Source organism: Pezoporus wallicus, unplaced genomic scaffold (genome assembly GCF_028554395.1).
Source record: "Pezoporus wallicus isolate ANWC-B61680 ecotype Strahan unplaced genomic scaffold, APGP_CSIRO_Pwel_v1 contig_13283, whole genome shotgun sequence".
NCBI lineage: Eukaryota > Metazoa > Chordata > Aves > Psittaciformes > Psittacidae > Pezoporus > Pezoporus wallicus.
In genome coordinates, this window is record NW_026638878.1 from 37,062 (window position 1) to 53,180 (window position 16,119).

The 16,119-nt window shown below is 42.1% G+C and overlaps 1 protein-coding gene and 1 long non-coding RNA gene across 7 annotated transcripts in view; both read left to right on the top strand.

Annotated features, from left to right (window-relative positions):
* Positions 1–3,303, top strand: part of HMG20A (high mobility group 20A) — a 40,358-nt gene extending 37,055 nt beyond the window's left edge. For both annotated transcript variants that reach the window (XM_057412955.1, XM_057412956.1), the window contains exon 10: positions 488–3,303. The gene's annotated coding sequence lies outside the window, so the exon portion shown is untranslated. The remainder of the gene's footprint in view (positions 1–487) is intronic.
* An 8,200-nt stretch (positions 3,304–11,503) lies between these two features.
* Positions 11,504–16,119, top strand: part of LOC130601117 (uncharacterized) — a 123,883-nt gene continuing 119,267 nt past the window's right edge. For 4 of the 5 annotated variants that reach the window (XR_008972593.1, XR_008972597.1, XR_008972596.1 and 1 more), the window contains exon 1: positions 13,087–13,222. This is a non-coding gene — a long non-coding RNA (uncharacterized LOC130601117). Of the gene's footprint in view, positions 12,165–13,086; positions 13,223–16,119 lie in introns of those variants that run through there. The other variant, XR_008972595.1, reaches the window with a different exon arrangement.

A 16,119-nucleotide genomic window follows, 5' to 3' on the forward strand; every position in this document is an offset into this window, starting at 1 on the left:
TGGCATCCAGTAAACTGTACCAGCAAACTGTCTTCATTGTCCTGTTATTAACATGCTTACGAATAATATTAATTCACCTAAATATAATCTCTATCAACTAAATGGTCTGTTTGAGGTTGAGACATGTTTCAAATCAATTTCATAGCAAAATATTTATTATGATACTCTTGAAAACCCCTGTAGGTCACAGAAGTGGGTGGGTTTTGGTGGCATAGTACATTGTCCTAATGTACTTAGTACATTTCTTGCCTACTTGACTATACCAGTGAATGGTTTTGGTTTCCTGTACTGCATGGGGAAGAGAACTTCTTTGTGCAAACACTATATAGGGCAGAAGAGAAAGTTACACTTCTGTCTCTGTAGCTTCTTTGCTGTGCTGCTTCATGTTGTGTTTGCCGATAAATCATCTAAAAACTAATGTCACGATGCCTGTTTAGTCCTGGCAGATTGAGGGCTTCTAACACTTATTTTTCTGTTTCATCTGCAGGTCTCATGCCCATGGGATGCTTTACAAAATTTTTTTTTGGCCAGTGTGGAATAAGAAGCCATGAGGGAAAGAGATGGGGTGGGAGGCAGAGCTGCAGGTTTGTCCGTGTCCCTGCCTTTGTGGTTTGTCAGTGAGACACAGATCTCAATGCGTTAAAAGGTCTTAAGAAGCCACGGACGCCACCCAGTAAACGTTTGGAACTGTCCTCTGTGGAAGCATTTAAAGGCATGCAACTTTTGTGCAATCTCCAGTTTCTTACTCCTTTTGCTGGGTGTGAGGGTGCATACATTTGTGGACTGGCTGGCTACAGAGATGGAATCTCACAGTTGGTGAAATGAAGTCAGCCTGTGTGTTGTAGTAATAACTTTGATGTGTTATATTGCCTAATGTCTTCTGGTGTCTTTCCTTTTTTCATGTTTATCTTGTGGGATTACCTTCCTCCTCTTTACTTTCTTTCTTTTGATCTTGTTACTTGCTACTTGCAGTACTGGACAGCAGCACTTGTGTTCTCCGCTTTAACAGGCAGTCTTCTTTGGTGCCCACTGTCATGTCCTACCCTGCCTGTTAGGTTTATGTAAGCTTTTCTAAAGCAGAATCCTGTTTTTTTTTGTGTTAGCCTGTAACTTCTACAACTTGAGTCTGCTCCCTGCTAGCTGTGGTTGATGCTTTTTGTGACTCGATTCTACTGTGAGATCGACTTCTCTTTCCCTTCTCTTCAGTCACCTCTCTTGCACATAAGCATCCTGCTCTTCTGTGAAGGTCTCCTGTTATCTCTTCAAAACTTTTGGTGGTGCATTTTGCTACCACAGAGGTCAGTGGTAATCAAGATAGCAAGTGAAACATTACTAGTTCTCAGCAGGAAAAATAAGAACCTCCATTTTGGACTAAAACCACAAAGCTTGCCCTTGCTGTGATGTGTTGCTCAGTCTAATTTAATGTTACTGCCTTGTTTTTGAGAGAATGACCTCATGGTGAGAGTGGTATTCTATAAAAAGAGAAATGGGCAGAGGGATTGCTGGATGTTTTTCCCAAAATCGCAGTGCTGGGACACAATATGCCTGGGAGCAGCACACGTATTTTTGCATGAATTATTAGAGCAGAGAAGGTTATTAGCAGCTAGGTCCACATAGCAGCCCTCAGAATTCTACATTACAGCCTGTAAGTGCTTTCACCTTTTGTACAGATAAAGTAGAGCCTGTGGAGCCTATAGCATTCAGTGTATTATGTTCCAGTGCGACCTAAATGGCCTTTCACTGACATCAGGTAGAGCTCTGCATGCTGCAGTCTGTAATCTTGCTGAGCTGTGCTGCACCTCCTGTCAAAGACGAAGGCACCCACTGTCTGCACTAACTTACACAAATCATTCGCTGTCCCCTAGTTCCTGTCAAATTGTTAATTCGGGCTTCGGCTGAGCACTTGTTGGACATCCCTGGGCTTTATGGTGGTGGTTGAAATGCTCTTTCTTCCACATGACAGTCTCCTTGCCCCTCCTCAAGAAACCTTTAAGATCCCCTGTTGTGAATTGGAGGTTGCTTTCATTACTAGAATGCGTCACAGTCAGCGTCACTTTAATGTATCTGTAACATAAGTATCTGAAAATTAAAAAGCAATTTCTTCTTTTCCCACACTCTACCCATGGACTTTGTGCTTGTCTGAAGCCATCTCCAGGTCAACAGCTTGTGTGTCAGGTCTCTGCTTGCTTATGGGTTTTTTGCTGTAGCCAGGCAGCAAGGACTTCCCTGTAAATTCAAGTCTTCCTTCAGGGAGGAAACTCCTTTCTCTTGTCTTCAGTCTCATTTTCAAGACTTCACAAAAGGAACCTCAATTTGCTGCATTGACCTCCCCTTTCTTTAGCATGAATGAGAAAGCAGATGTTGATGTGAATGTTTTTAGTGGACTCTGTAACAAATCCTGTGTGGGGGAAAAGAATCCTACTGGTTGTTAATGTCTCCAGAAGAAGCACCAACAACCTTCATCATCTCCTGTGTGTACCTTGTTCTCCAGAGTTGGTGATATTTGACTTCTGTTGAAGCAGCCAAAATGCACTGTGTAGCCAAAAGATGATTTACAAAATTCTGAAGCTCACTTTGTGGCATCTTACCTAATACTTGGAGTTGTATGCCATAAAGACTCCAGAAATAGCTATGTAATATGATAGTAGGATGCAATTCCAGGCTGTGACATACACATACTGTAAATAAGATACGGGTGGCTGCAGGCTGCCCCTGCTTACATAAATTCAATGCAGCTATCAGCTTGTGGCATACTGCTAATGGATCATTGTGCTGAGTAGCATGCAAGTGTTATGGGATAGGAAATTTAAGGCAATAGTATTACCTGGGAGCTGACAAATCTCTTAGGTTTTTCCACCAGGAAGGAGGGGAGGTGATACCTGTCTTAAAGCATCTGGGGGAAGACTTAAGTTCTTGCTCACCGATGATGTGACAGATGATGTTTCGTCTCATTAAAAAGCTTCTTATTTACATAGATTAACCCTATAAAAATGGAATTTTGTCTTTCCAGTGTTTTCTGAGTGTCACTTCAGTTTACATTTGTCAGTGTTGGCTGATTATAAAAGGTAAAATATAAAGTGGGTATCAAGGAGGAGAGTGGAATAAAATGCTGTTGTCACTTAAAACAGTGGTAAGAGCAATATATGAAACCAGAATCCATTTGCTGGACTAATGTGTTTGTAATTGTTGAGATGCCAAGTTTTCTGTACAATGTTTTTGTAATTAAACTTTGGAGTTCCTTTGTTTTTAAGAAGTTGATGTGCTTGTTTGACACTTGCTTCATTAAAATTGTTCAACATTGAATCCATTCTGATTCAATTTTAACTGCATTTTCGTGAAAGAATTATTAGTAGTGTTGCTCTTCTGTCTGAGAGATTTTGGCAATTCCATGTTAATCTTTGAAAGGAAGTAGCGTGCCCTTTTCCCCCCTCCATCCGAAGGTCCCTCCCTCTGAACAAGCTAAAGGAAGTAGTTATTATTTATAGTGATGAAAATGTCATAGATCAGTGGTTATAGCTAATTGTTATCTGGGCACTTCCTGTCATCTTTGTTCCCCAACTCGAGTAGCTTTAAAACTGTCATGAGTGACTCTCCTTCCCTCAGCCCTTTTTAGACATCTTTGCCTTTCTTTGTCCTCCCTTGCTTCCCACCACCATATTTATTTTCTCTTCCTATAAGAACCTTCTGTATCATATTCATTCCCCCTGACTTGGTTTTGCTTTTCCCGGCTGGGTTTTTATCATGCATCTTCCCTTCTGGTTGCTGAGTATGGAGTCAAACTGTAGCCTCGTGAAATCTCTGCTTTGCTGTAGATCCTCTGGGGAGGAGTTCGGATGACTTCTGCCTGCACTGGTGCTCTTTATTAAGGTCGCAGTGCTGTAAGCAACCATGTCTTTATGTTACTTTATGTTCCATCTCATTATTTTGGTTGCCATATTAATGCCTTCTCTTTCTGTATAGCAACAGACTTGGTTCAGATCCTGACTGCATATTTGGATTTACTTGGAGATTTTGTAAAACACCAATTACAAAATGATGGAAGTATAAAACCTAGAAGGAATCTTGGGAAATCCCCCATAGGAGAATAGCTGCCGTGGCTAGTCAAGAGTTGGAGAAGGTAACAGCAAAGCAGGTGTTTACCTGGAGGAAAAAGTAAGAGCAAAGCAGCAGTAAGTTCATTATCAGACAGAGCTCTAGCTCCTTCCGAAGCCGTGGTGCTGTACGTGGCATCAGGAGCAGATGGTGATCCATCACGCTCAATTGAAGGCAGTGTAGTGTAATATTTCCGCTGGTTTTTCCTGTTAGTTCCCCCCTGTTTACTCTGCTGCTGGTCAATTGGACTGATGATTAATCATCATTTAAGGGAAGTTAGGGGGGTTTGAGGGCTCTTTTAAGAGGAAGGGATCACTTCCTCTTTCCTCAGGCAGGTTCCTGTTGATAATGTATTCGGAATCTGAAATTAGGTCTTTTTTTGTCTTTTTGCCTCAGTTCATTGTATCCTTCAAGTCAGGAGTACTCTGGGGCCTGTCCTCTACTTCTACCATAGAACTTGTTGCTTGTGAACCATGAGCAGTTTCTTTCCCATAATATTGAGGTTTTGGGTCTTTTTTACTTTTTAAACTTTGTCTTTCTTAATATATTCATGATTTTCCATCTTCATTGCACAATCTTTGGATTTTGTATGTATGGTACCATTTCTGTGTGTGGTGAAGTATCCACATCTGTTACATAATGCAAGGAAGAACAGAAACTGATTTATGGGTTGTGTTAATAAACCTGTAATTCTTATGCTGTGGGGGTTTGGGTATTTTATCATTTAATGTGCACACACTGATGGCTTGTGTTTCTGAAGTTACAGAAATGGGAGTTTATATAGGTCTGTAGGTTGAAACCTGGCTGAAGGCTTGTGAAGCTGAAGTCTGTATTATTAGTGCAAATAAATTAGTGCATAGCAAATGGAGACCTGTGCAATTCAAGCTTTTGAATGTTTGAACCAAAATAGTGACAAACAAATGTAGGTAGGAGATCTCTAAGCACAGTTTTGGAGGACATGAAAACATATGGCTTCCTACTCTAACATAGAGAAAGACCTTAAAGAGAGGTGTGATGCTGATAGCAGGTATCACTGAACTATGGCTCCTGTGTGAGCTTCATTTCAGCTATGTTGGGTGGGAGATAGGATGAATGATCTACTGTTTGCTCATTTTCCATCTTTGACTTCCATTTAACCCCAGTGTGAGCACAAATACAGCACAGGTTTGTTGTGTCTGTGTCTATTTGTAGCCACTATGCGGTGTTCAGACAGTTCTGTAGCTTTGGAAATCAGTGTTTATGTTAAACTATCCAGATTTTATTTGCATTTTTGATTTGAATGATGAAGAATGTGAGCAGGATCCTCTTCCAGATGTACTAATGTGTGTTTAATTTGAGTATGATAAGCATCAATATTAAAACAATGTTAGAATGCATTCTTTATGTGCTTGTCTGCTCAGGCCTGGCAACAGGTCTCTGGTGCTGATTCACCCTGGTCATGGAGGTGTCCCTGTGCTTATGCTGGTACAGTGTGGTTGAAAAATCAGATGAAATCATAATGGTGTGTATTTTATTGATTCAAGTTATTCTAAGGAGTGGATTTGAAGATCCCTTGGTTTCTCTTTTCCTGTTGATGAAGTGGCTTGTCTCCTGAGGTTGTTGGATTCTACTGTTTAAAGGTTTGTAGCTTTGGTCACGCGTGCCCTGGAAGGTGGAAGGCATATCTCACTTTTCCCTACAAGTATGTCTCTCTACTGAAGCCCCTCCGATCTTTTTGTTTGTAAATTTGGATTCTGTATACTTAGGTGTAAGGAGTTTTGCCTGTTCAGCTCCTTTGCTGCTAGATATCCATCTGGCTTCTGTGAATTGAGAGGAACGATACGTGAACTGAATACCTGGCTGTGTGGGAAGCAGGAAGAGGTCTAGTTTTCATTCTGGAGTAGTAGTGCCATGGAATTTCTATCTCATATCGGCAGTTTCAGTTTTATTAAATCTGTTCCAGGATTAGCCAGAAGTGAATTCCCTCACTTTATTCCCTCACTTTATTCCCTTACTTTGCTTAAGTCACTTGCGGAGAAATCCCAAGCTGAAGTTCTCAGCCTATAAACATGCTGCTTCAACTCCTCATCCCTCAAAATGGATGTCAACAACTGCAATAGTATTCTCATTCTTCTCTGAGGAAGTTTCTTTTCCTCTATGACACTTCAAATTCCTGCCCAAGTTGTTTCTGTTTCTTTAATATTGGAGGAAGAGAAGTAAACAGTTTGGGCTAAGGCAAGAGATGCAGGAAGTTCATCTGCTGTAAGCCAGCAGGATGGCTGCAGCCAGGAGAGTGAAAAGCTCTGCAAAATTCATCTAATGCCTTTCCTAGAAAGGCCTGTGGCACTTTGAGCATGAATGCTGTATATGCTCTGGAGCAACAGTGCACATGCTCTTTTTCTGGTATGTAACTATGGATTATGGAGAGTGTTCATTTTGTCCTCAGAAGCCTTTTGTTCCCTTAAATACTTGTGCAGAAGCAGAGCATCTGCTCCTTTAGAACTGTAGCTGTATACTGGCTTTCGAGCAGATGCTGTGAGCTTGAGATGCAGAAGGGGAGAGGGTCACTTTGTTCTGCTTACTAACAATGAGTGGCTCTGACACATGTAAATGCACGGAGTCAAATTCAGTTTACAGTTTAGTTTTTCTGCTAAAGGTAAGAATTACATTCTACCCTCGTTCCTTCCCAAATCAGTTGAGGGACTTTGTAGGTTAAGGACAGCAGAAGTGAGAGGATAGAGCAGTAGAATTTGCATTTATTCTTGAGGTTAATGTTCACCTGCTGCCAGTGCGTAAGTGGTTGAGGCTTTAACCTCCGTAAGTTTGGATTCAGACCTGTAAATTCAGTATGTTTTGAAGTGCTTTTGCGTATTAAAAGTAGGAAATGTGAATATGGAGTTCCAGCTGCACTCTAGTTTCAGGACTTCTCAGTTACGCAGTAAGTGTTCATTTGCAGATGTCTGGAATCTCTATCCACGTAAGGCAAAGAACCCATTTTCTACTGGGGGAAGCAGTGCCCTCTAATGATAAATCTTGGTATCTCAATGAGAATGAAAAAGCCTGTTGTGGGAGCCAAAGCCAGAGAGCTTCTGCGTGTGGAAACTTAGTTCCTGGCTTTGTTGCAGGCAGATGGTGGTTTCGTGGGGTTTTGTGGTGTTTTTTTTAATTATTATTTCATTTCTTTGTTTCATGCAGATGCATTTTCCTTCTGCTGTGCTGTGAGGGCTGGTCGGGGTGGAAGTGGTACAGCAAGTATTGTGTTACAAGGAAATGCTGCTAGGGCAAATAAAACATGAACTCAGTTTGCATGTCTTTGAACTTGTCATTCTGACAGCAAGGAATGGCTGTGATAAAGGTTTCTAGTTGGCTGAGGCTGCTTCTGTGTGTTGGCTGATATGTCAAATCAGCACAGCTGACTTCTCTAGCTTCCTAACTAGCAGGAGCTGTAATACATAAATCCATGTAATGGAAGCTTTGCAACTGTTGGTATTTACATAGCACTGTGTCTTTGCAGGGCTGGTTTTCATTCTGGGAGCCTGCAACAGCCTCACACACCAACAACACTGCCAGCTTTCTGGAGCTAGAGCATATGCAGCATGGTGGTAGCTGCTTTACTATGATCTTACTCCAGCCAAAGCACCCCTGCCCAACTGTGAGCTTCATGAACTCATTGAAGTGGTAAAAAGCTGCCCAGCTTTTCTTGATGAAAGTTTTGGGTATTCTGTGAATCATGTAGAGGTCTGGCAAGCACCAGCTTTGTACTAAATAAGCAGAGGATCAGAGGAAAGAAGGGAGAAGCAGGAAGTCCTTTCTGGATGTATCTTACGTGCATTTTGGCTCATTATTTCATGAAACTGTACACTGAAATGATGTTGGAGCACAGGCTATAGAGAACCATCCTCTTTTCAGCGTCTGAAGTTGTCAGTAAATAGATGACAATCTAAATCCAACTCCCTATTCCATGCTGTTGCCCTTACCTGTGTGTTTTCCTGTCCTGCCTGCCTTTCCCTCTCTTGCCCTCTTTCCTTGTGCTGAGCTGCTTGGGCTTAAAATTGACCAAGTGCGTCCGCCAACAAAGATTTTTCCTATGGAGAACGTTGTTTCTCAATGGATGTCACTGGAGAGGCAGTGAATTTGGAGGGTGCCTACAGCTACTGCAATTGAAATGTTCAGGAAAGGCAGAACTATGGAAGTAAGTGTTTAAAATTATCTTGTCTTCTGTGAAATGGGGGCGCAACAAATCAACTCAGCAACTGCCATTCTCTCTGGTACCCGTTTGCAAGCCAGATACTGATAAAACAAACTGAAGGTATAAAATCAAAGACCGTTTCATCTGGGATGGGGAGCGGGCAGGGGAGAAGATGATCTTATTGATAAAAGCAAATACACAAAATAACAAATTCCTGGCTTTTTCCCTTGGGATATGTTCAATTGTAGAAAGAATGTTTATGGAAGAATATATTGTGCTGTTTAAGCATGCTTCAAAGAACATCTCCTTTCTTACCTTGTAGAAATTCCTCCTAATGGAATTCATTCCCAAGCACCCAGGCATCTCAGGTTTTTTTCTTTTCCTTTTTTAGACCATATGTCAGTAGAACTGATGTATATTACCCATGGGCCAGTTTATAGAGGGGTAGCTTAATCTGGGCACGTCCTTACCTTCAATTGCAAGTCTGTTGTATTTAATGGGGTGTTAACTCGGTTTATTCTCTGGGATTTGTGCAGTAATTTTATTGCCTGCAAAAGGAGCAATTTGAAGCCAGATGAAGTATAGGTATACTCTGTAACATACCTGCTTAGCTTGGCAATGATGCCTGGACATGCTTGCCTTATTCTGGTATTTGTATTTTCTCATCACATCTCTTGCATCTCTTTTTCTGGCAGTCCTGCTGTGAGTCTGAGGGATATCTCTATGTACTGCATCTGATCTGTTTGCAAATCTGATAGCCCATCTTGGACTAATGCAGACCTCTTATTTCTGCAGGCTTTCATGGGCATAAGCACAGGCAGGATTTGGTCTTTACATCCTCCTCAATATACTCTAGCTCTGACTTGATTTTTGTCCCTTCTCATCTTTAGTCCTGTCCTCCTCTGTGACTCATAACTAGAGCTGGAGTCTGCTCTTCGGCTTGCATGGGGTTATTCATTTGGTGCTTTCTCCATCCCCCTGAATCCTTTTGACATTGCATAAATTTCCATTACTCGTGTGACTGCAGAAGGAATTCCAAGATCCTTTTCAGGAAGCAGTTATACAGATGCAGTTTCGCTTTGGTACCAACCAGCAGTACCGAGTGTCACACAGTATTTCATAGACAATTGCTGTCGAGGCATTACATTTTTCAGTTACACTGTTCTGTAGACTACCATCTACCGAGGCTTATCACACTCTGGGTTTATTATTCCCATCTTGTTTTGTCCTGATTCAGTCCCATACAACAAGAAAAGATGTGTCAAATGTTATTGGCAGTGCAGACAAGCATAAGAATAACAGTGGACTCTGAAGTCAGCTTGTACTAATAAGGCTATTTGGTAGTTGAGTTCAGTGATGTTGTAGCAGAACCGACAGTGAATTATAGCCCAAGACAGTCATAATGAAATAGGTTCCTGTAGTGCTGAGGCACCAGCAAAACAAAGTCAGAGGGGAAATCAAAGACAAAGAACAAAAATCAACTTTAAGTTGACTGACTATGCAATGTGGCAGAGTTTTAAAAAGACTTTGCTGGGATGCAGCTGTTCTGTAGAGGAATGGCATGGATCCGCATCCGTGCCTCAGGACAAAGCTGAATTGTTCAGCCCTCTTCCATTGGTGGTCTTACAGCTTCCTAGCGATAAAAGCACAGTTTCATGAACATTAAAAACCATTTCACTAGGCAGTATGTGTTTAATGTGAATGAGACACACAATGTCACCTCTGTTGCGCTGTGAGTGCCTGAAAGCATCCTGTGCTGTTTATGCTTGTTATAGAGGACAGACAGCACTAAACTCATCAGAAACTCTCCTGGAACACACCGATGCCCTGAACTTACATGAAGTATCAGGTTGGTTTGTCACAGTGCAGTTTTGTTGTCATATGGCTTTGACATTTTTAATCTAGTAGTAGATACTTGACAACTAGATCAACTGTTCCATAGAGCCAAAGCTTCCAAGGAAAGCCTTGAAAGTCATGAAAACTTAGTCACAGAATTTGCTGGAGCCATGATTTCATCTGCAGTCTTGAGCAATTGTAGATGTGATTATGGATTATCAGCCTGTGGGGAAGCTGAAACTGGCTCTGCAGCTTTTCCTGGGCTCATCCAGTATCTCCCATCCTGCAGCAGAGCTTCACAGAGGAATCTGCATGGGGTTTCTCAAGAAAAAAAATCAAAGAGGAACTCCTGCAATGCATTACAAGTCTGTGAAAGCCTATAATTCTTCAGCTAAAATAGCAATGCTCTTTCACATATAATGGGGTCACTGTTTCTCTGGTGAGTTTCTCATGTTATTGATACTTACTAGCAGGATTCCAATTTGATGATAAAATATCAGCACTTCAAAATCCTAGCAATGAGAGAGTTTCAAATGACAAAAATATCAGTCCTGTCACTTAAAGAAACACTTTTTTCCATCGCTGTGGCTACTTTTTCTTAACGATAGGAAATGTCAATCCTATCGTGAAGCTCTCTAGTAGTAAATTCCCTGAATCCAGTGTCTCACTATCCAGGGCCAATGCGTTTTCACATAGCAGGAGATCTGTTGAGAGGAAGGTATCCTCAGGGTAAGGTGGGAGGACTGAGCCTGCATCCAGATCATCTGGGTCCAGTGTCCAGGCTCCGAGACAGACTTTGTGTGTGATGTACTATTTCTGTCTTATGGTCTGGTCAACGTATTGGCAAAAGATACTTGGATACTGCAATGATGGGGATGATAGAAGGTGTAGATGGTTCTTGGGCATGTCATTCATTTTTCTCTGCTTCAGCTCTTCATTGTGCAAATGAAAAGAGTAAACATCATTCATTTAGACAGAGTGCTGCCTGAACAAGGGGCTGTCTTAGCCTGCGTGCCAGCAGTGTCCAGGAAATAGCACTGTGATCTGAATCTGTAGGCAGCATTCTATCGTCTACCTCCAATGAGAGTTTTGCATATGGTTAAGAGATTAGAGATTGGAAATGGTGATTTCTTGTTTGCTTTTTTATTATCATTTCAGGGAGACTCGTGATATCTTTTTTCTCTTTGAGATGTGCTGCCTAAGAGAGCAAATATTGCAGCTGAATCTTGTTTTCATTATTCTTTCTCAAGTTCTGGCCTTTAAGAATGCAAGCAGACATGGTGTCTGTACAAGGAGGTGGCAGAGGTCTTGTGCAGTCTTCTCAAAACAGTTCTTTTCTCTTTGCATGGTGTAGCAGTCAGAAAATGCATCAGGAAGGTAGAGATAAAAGAGAATTAATGACACGAGCCAGAAATAACCTTTTGACTGGGCTTGTTCACCTAGCCCAAAATTACCAGTATAATGAAAGTGTGGGGTTGAGCCATCTTTAAGGGTAAAGATTTAGTCTGCCTGGACATGTATTTGTCAAAATACTTAACTGTGGTGTGGGTGCATTAGTAAAATGAAACGATGCCGTATTAAAATCAGTATCCATACAGTCTTGCATAATTTAACTCTATCAGGTTAGAAAGGGATTTTTTAGCATATCAATGAGCCCTGGCTGGGTTTATTGTCTACAGAGACTGCATAGTAAATAATACATTATCAACGATGTGTTTCTCAGGATCCTAAATTCACCACTCTCCACAATCTCCGTCTTTTCTTCACTGGACTGCTTAGTCTCTTCTGAGCTGCAGTCCTGCTCCTCATTCTGGTCAGGTTGAAGCACATTTCCATTGCTTTGCTGGAGATTCAGAGCAAAGGTCAGGCTGCTACAAGGAGTTTAACTGGGGAGGGGTGAATATTGAGCCCCCTTTCAGGTAAGGGAAGAGTTGCACTGCCAGGAAACTCACATTGTCATTAGAAGCTGGTCATCATCATGCTGGGAGGATGGAGCTGAGTACAGAAGAAAACTAGTCAGTCAGAATGGTCTTTGCCCCATCTGTTCTACATAAGGGGGAAGTCACAGGTGAGAAACCTCATTTTATTGACCCAATCTGAAGTTGGGAGGAGAAAACGGGATAAAGCAGGTCAGGTTTAGGCTTCACTGGTAGCTCTAGAGCTGGCTCAGTTGCTGCCTGTGAAGGGAAGGTTCCTGTCAGCACCAGATCTCCCAAGAGACCTTGTTTGCTGAGCTTCTGTGATGGGAAGTTTCAGAGCTAGTGTCAGTCTGGATGGTTCATTAGTTTAAATGTCTGGGTTTGGGAGGTATGTGCTCAAGCAAAGGCTTCTAAATATAAAATAGTCCTGTGAAGTTTTCATCTTATGAATATTCACTTGTTGAATTTACATCTTGTTTTTTATCTCTGAGCTGCTAGAACAGAGCCTTCCACAGAGGACAGCCCTCCCATCTGGCTGCATAAACTCTGATGGAAAGATGTTGCAAACCCAGTCCCTTGTTTAATATGTCTGTGCCCTTCAGTTGGTTTCTTTCAGCACACTTTGAAGACCCAGCCATTGAGACATGTAAGCTCTAGTAAACTAGGACTTGAGCAGAGTTTTGGTCTGTACACCCTTGAATGTGTTGACTGAAGTGGTGGAGGCGCAGGTGGAACTTGAGAGACTGAGGTTATTTGGGAAGCTGTTCTCAGCACAGAAAGTTCTTGGTGCACTTGGGAGAGAATAAACACATCCTTCACATGCTTGTTGGGCATCTGGAGTGTGATGCTTTGGAACTACAGGGAGGACTCTCTGTTGGGATGGAGGGTTATGACTAGAGCTTGCAGAGGTATCAGGGGTTTGTTAGACTGTTCTCATTTACTTTTCTTTCAGCTATGTATTGAGTTATTTTGTGATCCACCTTCATGTGGTGGCTAATGGAAGAGAGTCGGTGCAATTGCTCCAAATAAAGCCTTTTAGCCACTAGATTCTAATTAAAGCAACCTTTTTTTTTTCTTTTCAGAGAAGAAAAAGTACCCTTCAAAAAGCTACACTTTTTTTGTATCAGCTGAATATATATGCAATAATTTGCCAGCCTGATGGAGACAGGAGTTGAAATATACTTGGAGCAGTTATGTTCAACCAGATGTACGTGCTGGCACTACCTGGAGCTTATTTCTCCCACAAGGTGATATTTCTACCATGTAATCTTGCTGCTTCCTGCTGTAGGCACTATTAAGGAGAATGTGTCAGAAAATTTAGTCAAAATGGCTTTCTTTCAGGAAATTCCATTTCAGTTATGCCCGTGGGGAAAGACTGCATAGATTTAGGTGAAAATTCATAGTTCTTGGGTTTGACCAGTTACAGGGGCAAGTCCACATGCCTGATTGCAGGAGCACTTACATTTACAAATCCTACCCTCAGGTTCTCTAGGGAGATGGTTTCTTTCATCTTGCCTGCTGCTTCCATGTGCTTAGCTGCTCAAGCAGGGATGGAGGAGAGCAGCTTTTCCTAGTGGAAAAAAACCACCACACCTATAAAGATGATTATTAAAACTAAGCAGTTAAATTTCATATGTATGGTAGGTTCTTAGTGTGCGGTGCAGCCATGAAAACAGTGGGAAGGGTCTGCACTGTAGTTGAGGAGCTGTCCTGCCTTGGTATGAGACAAAGGGCTCGTTGGATAGACTGGGTCTAAACTGGTGGTGATGTTGTGGGGGGATTGCCTTATCTCTAAACCTCATTTCCCTTCCAAATGGGCCTGTAACCTCAGACTGAGAAATACAGTGCTCAGGAGAACAGTCATCACAAATGCAGCTTCCAAGTGCCAGGAGCATTAGTGAAAAAGCAACCCAAAACTTCCTTCTGTATTAGTGAATCTATTCACAAGTCTTACCAAGGTAACTCAGTGCCTGACCCACAGCCATCCCCAGGAGGAGAGAGTGATGGAGTGAATGAATTGCAGCTAATACTTAACTAGCCTCCAGACTTGGTGAAAAGATACGGTGGATAAGTGTGCATGAGGCTCAGTACATGAGAATCTCTGATTTTCTTCCTTCTGTAACTGTCCCTGTGCTTCAGAACAGCTCTTCATAATTCCTTTCCCTTACTGTCCTTAAGACCAAACAGCCTCTTACTCGCCACTTGAAGCATTTCGGCTCTGTTGATATGGAACCATTCCCTATCGCTCCCTCCGGAGTTCCATAAATTATATCCCTGAAAATCCTTCTGTCCAACATCCTGTGGTTTAAAAAAAACAGAAAAGACATTAAAAAATCCTTTCTCTGCTCTCCCTTTCCTCCTGGTCCCTTGCACCTGAGCTGGCTCTATCTGTGAAGCTCCAAAGCCTGTAAGTGATGCTGATTGCCTCTGAGTCAGAGAGGCTTTTAAATCTGAGTGTAAAATGAGACTCCTACAGCAGTAAACAGAGTGATCATATACCTCCTTTGAAGTTACCATTTAAATAACCTCCAGGGCTTTACTGATGCAGGAAGCAAGCAAGAGGAAATAATTCCCTCCTTCCTCCCCTCTCCCACTCCTCTCTCCAAAGTAGGGAAAATGAATTCCCTGGCAGAGGAGGGACCCTGGTATTACAGAAGAGATGAATGGCTCTCACTTGCAGCTTAGTTAATGAGTCAGCACATATTCATACATGGACACAATTTATTAACCCCTAAACACTGCAGATGATGGTGTTATCGCTCTGATAAAGTAATTTTAATTAGCTGTGTAATTTATAAGGTTGCTGCTCCATCGGGGGAAGCCTGTGCCCCGACTTGGTGCCAGGGAAGAGAGGATCAAGGAAACAGGAGGTGTCCTAGCAGGACTGTGGGAGCTGACCGGGTTGCAGACCATTTTGTGCTGGTTCCTCACCCCTGTGTGGTGTTCCTGGTGCTCCTAATTCATGAGAAGGTGGATGTGTGTTTTCAGGCCTCCAGCTCTACATCTGAATGTATGCATGGATTTCTCCTGAAGACAGACACATAGCAACAGCCCAAGTATGTGTGCATGACATCTGGCAGCACTTGGAGGGGTGTTCAGTGATGTGCTGGAAATGAGGTCACCCTGTGCTGAACAGGATACTGTAATGTTGGGTGGCAGCATTATATGCTCTTGAGATTATGGTAGGGTGTTCTTTGTTGGCTGATGGCATATGGCTACCAAATATGAGCATAGTATAACCTTGTGAGACCTTTGTAGTTAGCATGTACTGCAATGATATAATGAGACAGCTTTCTAGTGAGATAGCAGGGCTTCCCACTACTGGAGGGATTGGGAACTGAGGAACCTGGAGAAGTAACACTCTTATTTGCCTGGATATTACTTGTTAGCCAGGGAGGTTAACCAGTCAATACCTAAATAAGCTCACTCCTTTGTTAAGTGATTTATTAAATAGTAAGATTTATTCCAATAATTAAATAGAGTTTATTAGTGTAGCAGATTAACTGGAGAATGCCCTAAAGACACCTTAGTGTGGGTCTGCAGCTCACCGAGCTGCCTGAGGTCAGTCTCTGCTGGGATCAGAAATGCAGTGCTTGTGGATTCCTGTGTCTTCAGCTTGCTCTTAAGCAAGTGTTTGGGGCTTACCTTTCATGAGGAGAAATACTTGCTTGCCTGAGCATGTCACTAGCCAGTCCTTGGCCTGACTGAAAACATGAGGAGTTCCCAAGCCAATTATACCTGCACTAATCATAATTTGCTCCTTAATCTAAGAGTATTTGCCTCTGTGACTGTGTTTATGTGAACAATTTGATTAGGTGCTTGGAATAAACTGTGTAATTATGCCATAGATATTCCTGATGCGTGCCTTGTTTTCATGCTCTAAGTTACCACTGCCCATTGTTTTAGTGCAATAGCACATGCTGCTGTTAGACCTGGAGCTCCATTGTGCTAGGTATTGTACAGGCATGCAGTAAGAGGCGGTCTCTGTCCTGGAGAGGTTATGGCTTTACTGTTGTACAACAGCCTGCTACAGTGTCTTTATAGACATTAGTACCCTTAATAGTCCCATGGGTTCCATAGTGGAAATGGCATAGCAGACCTTTT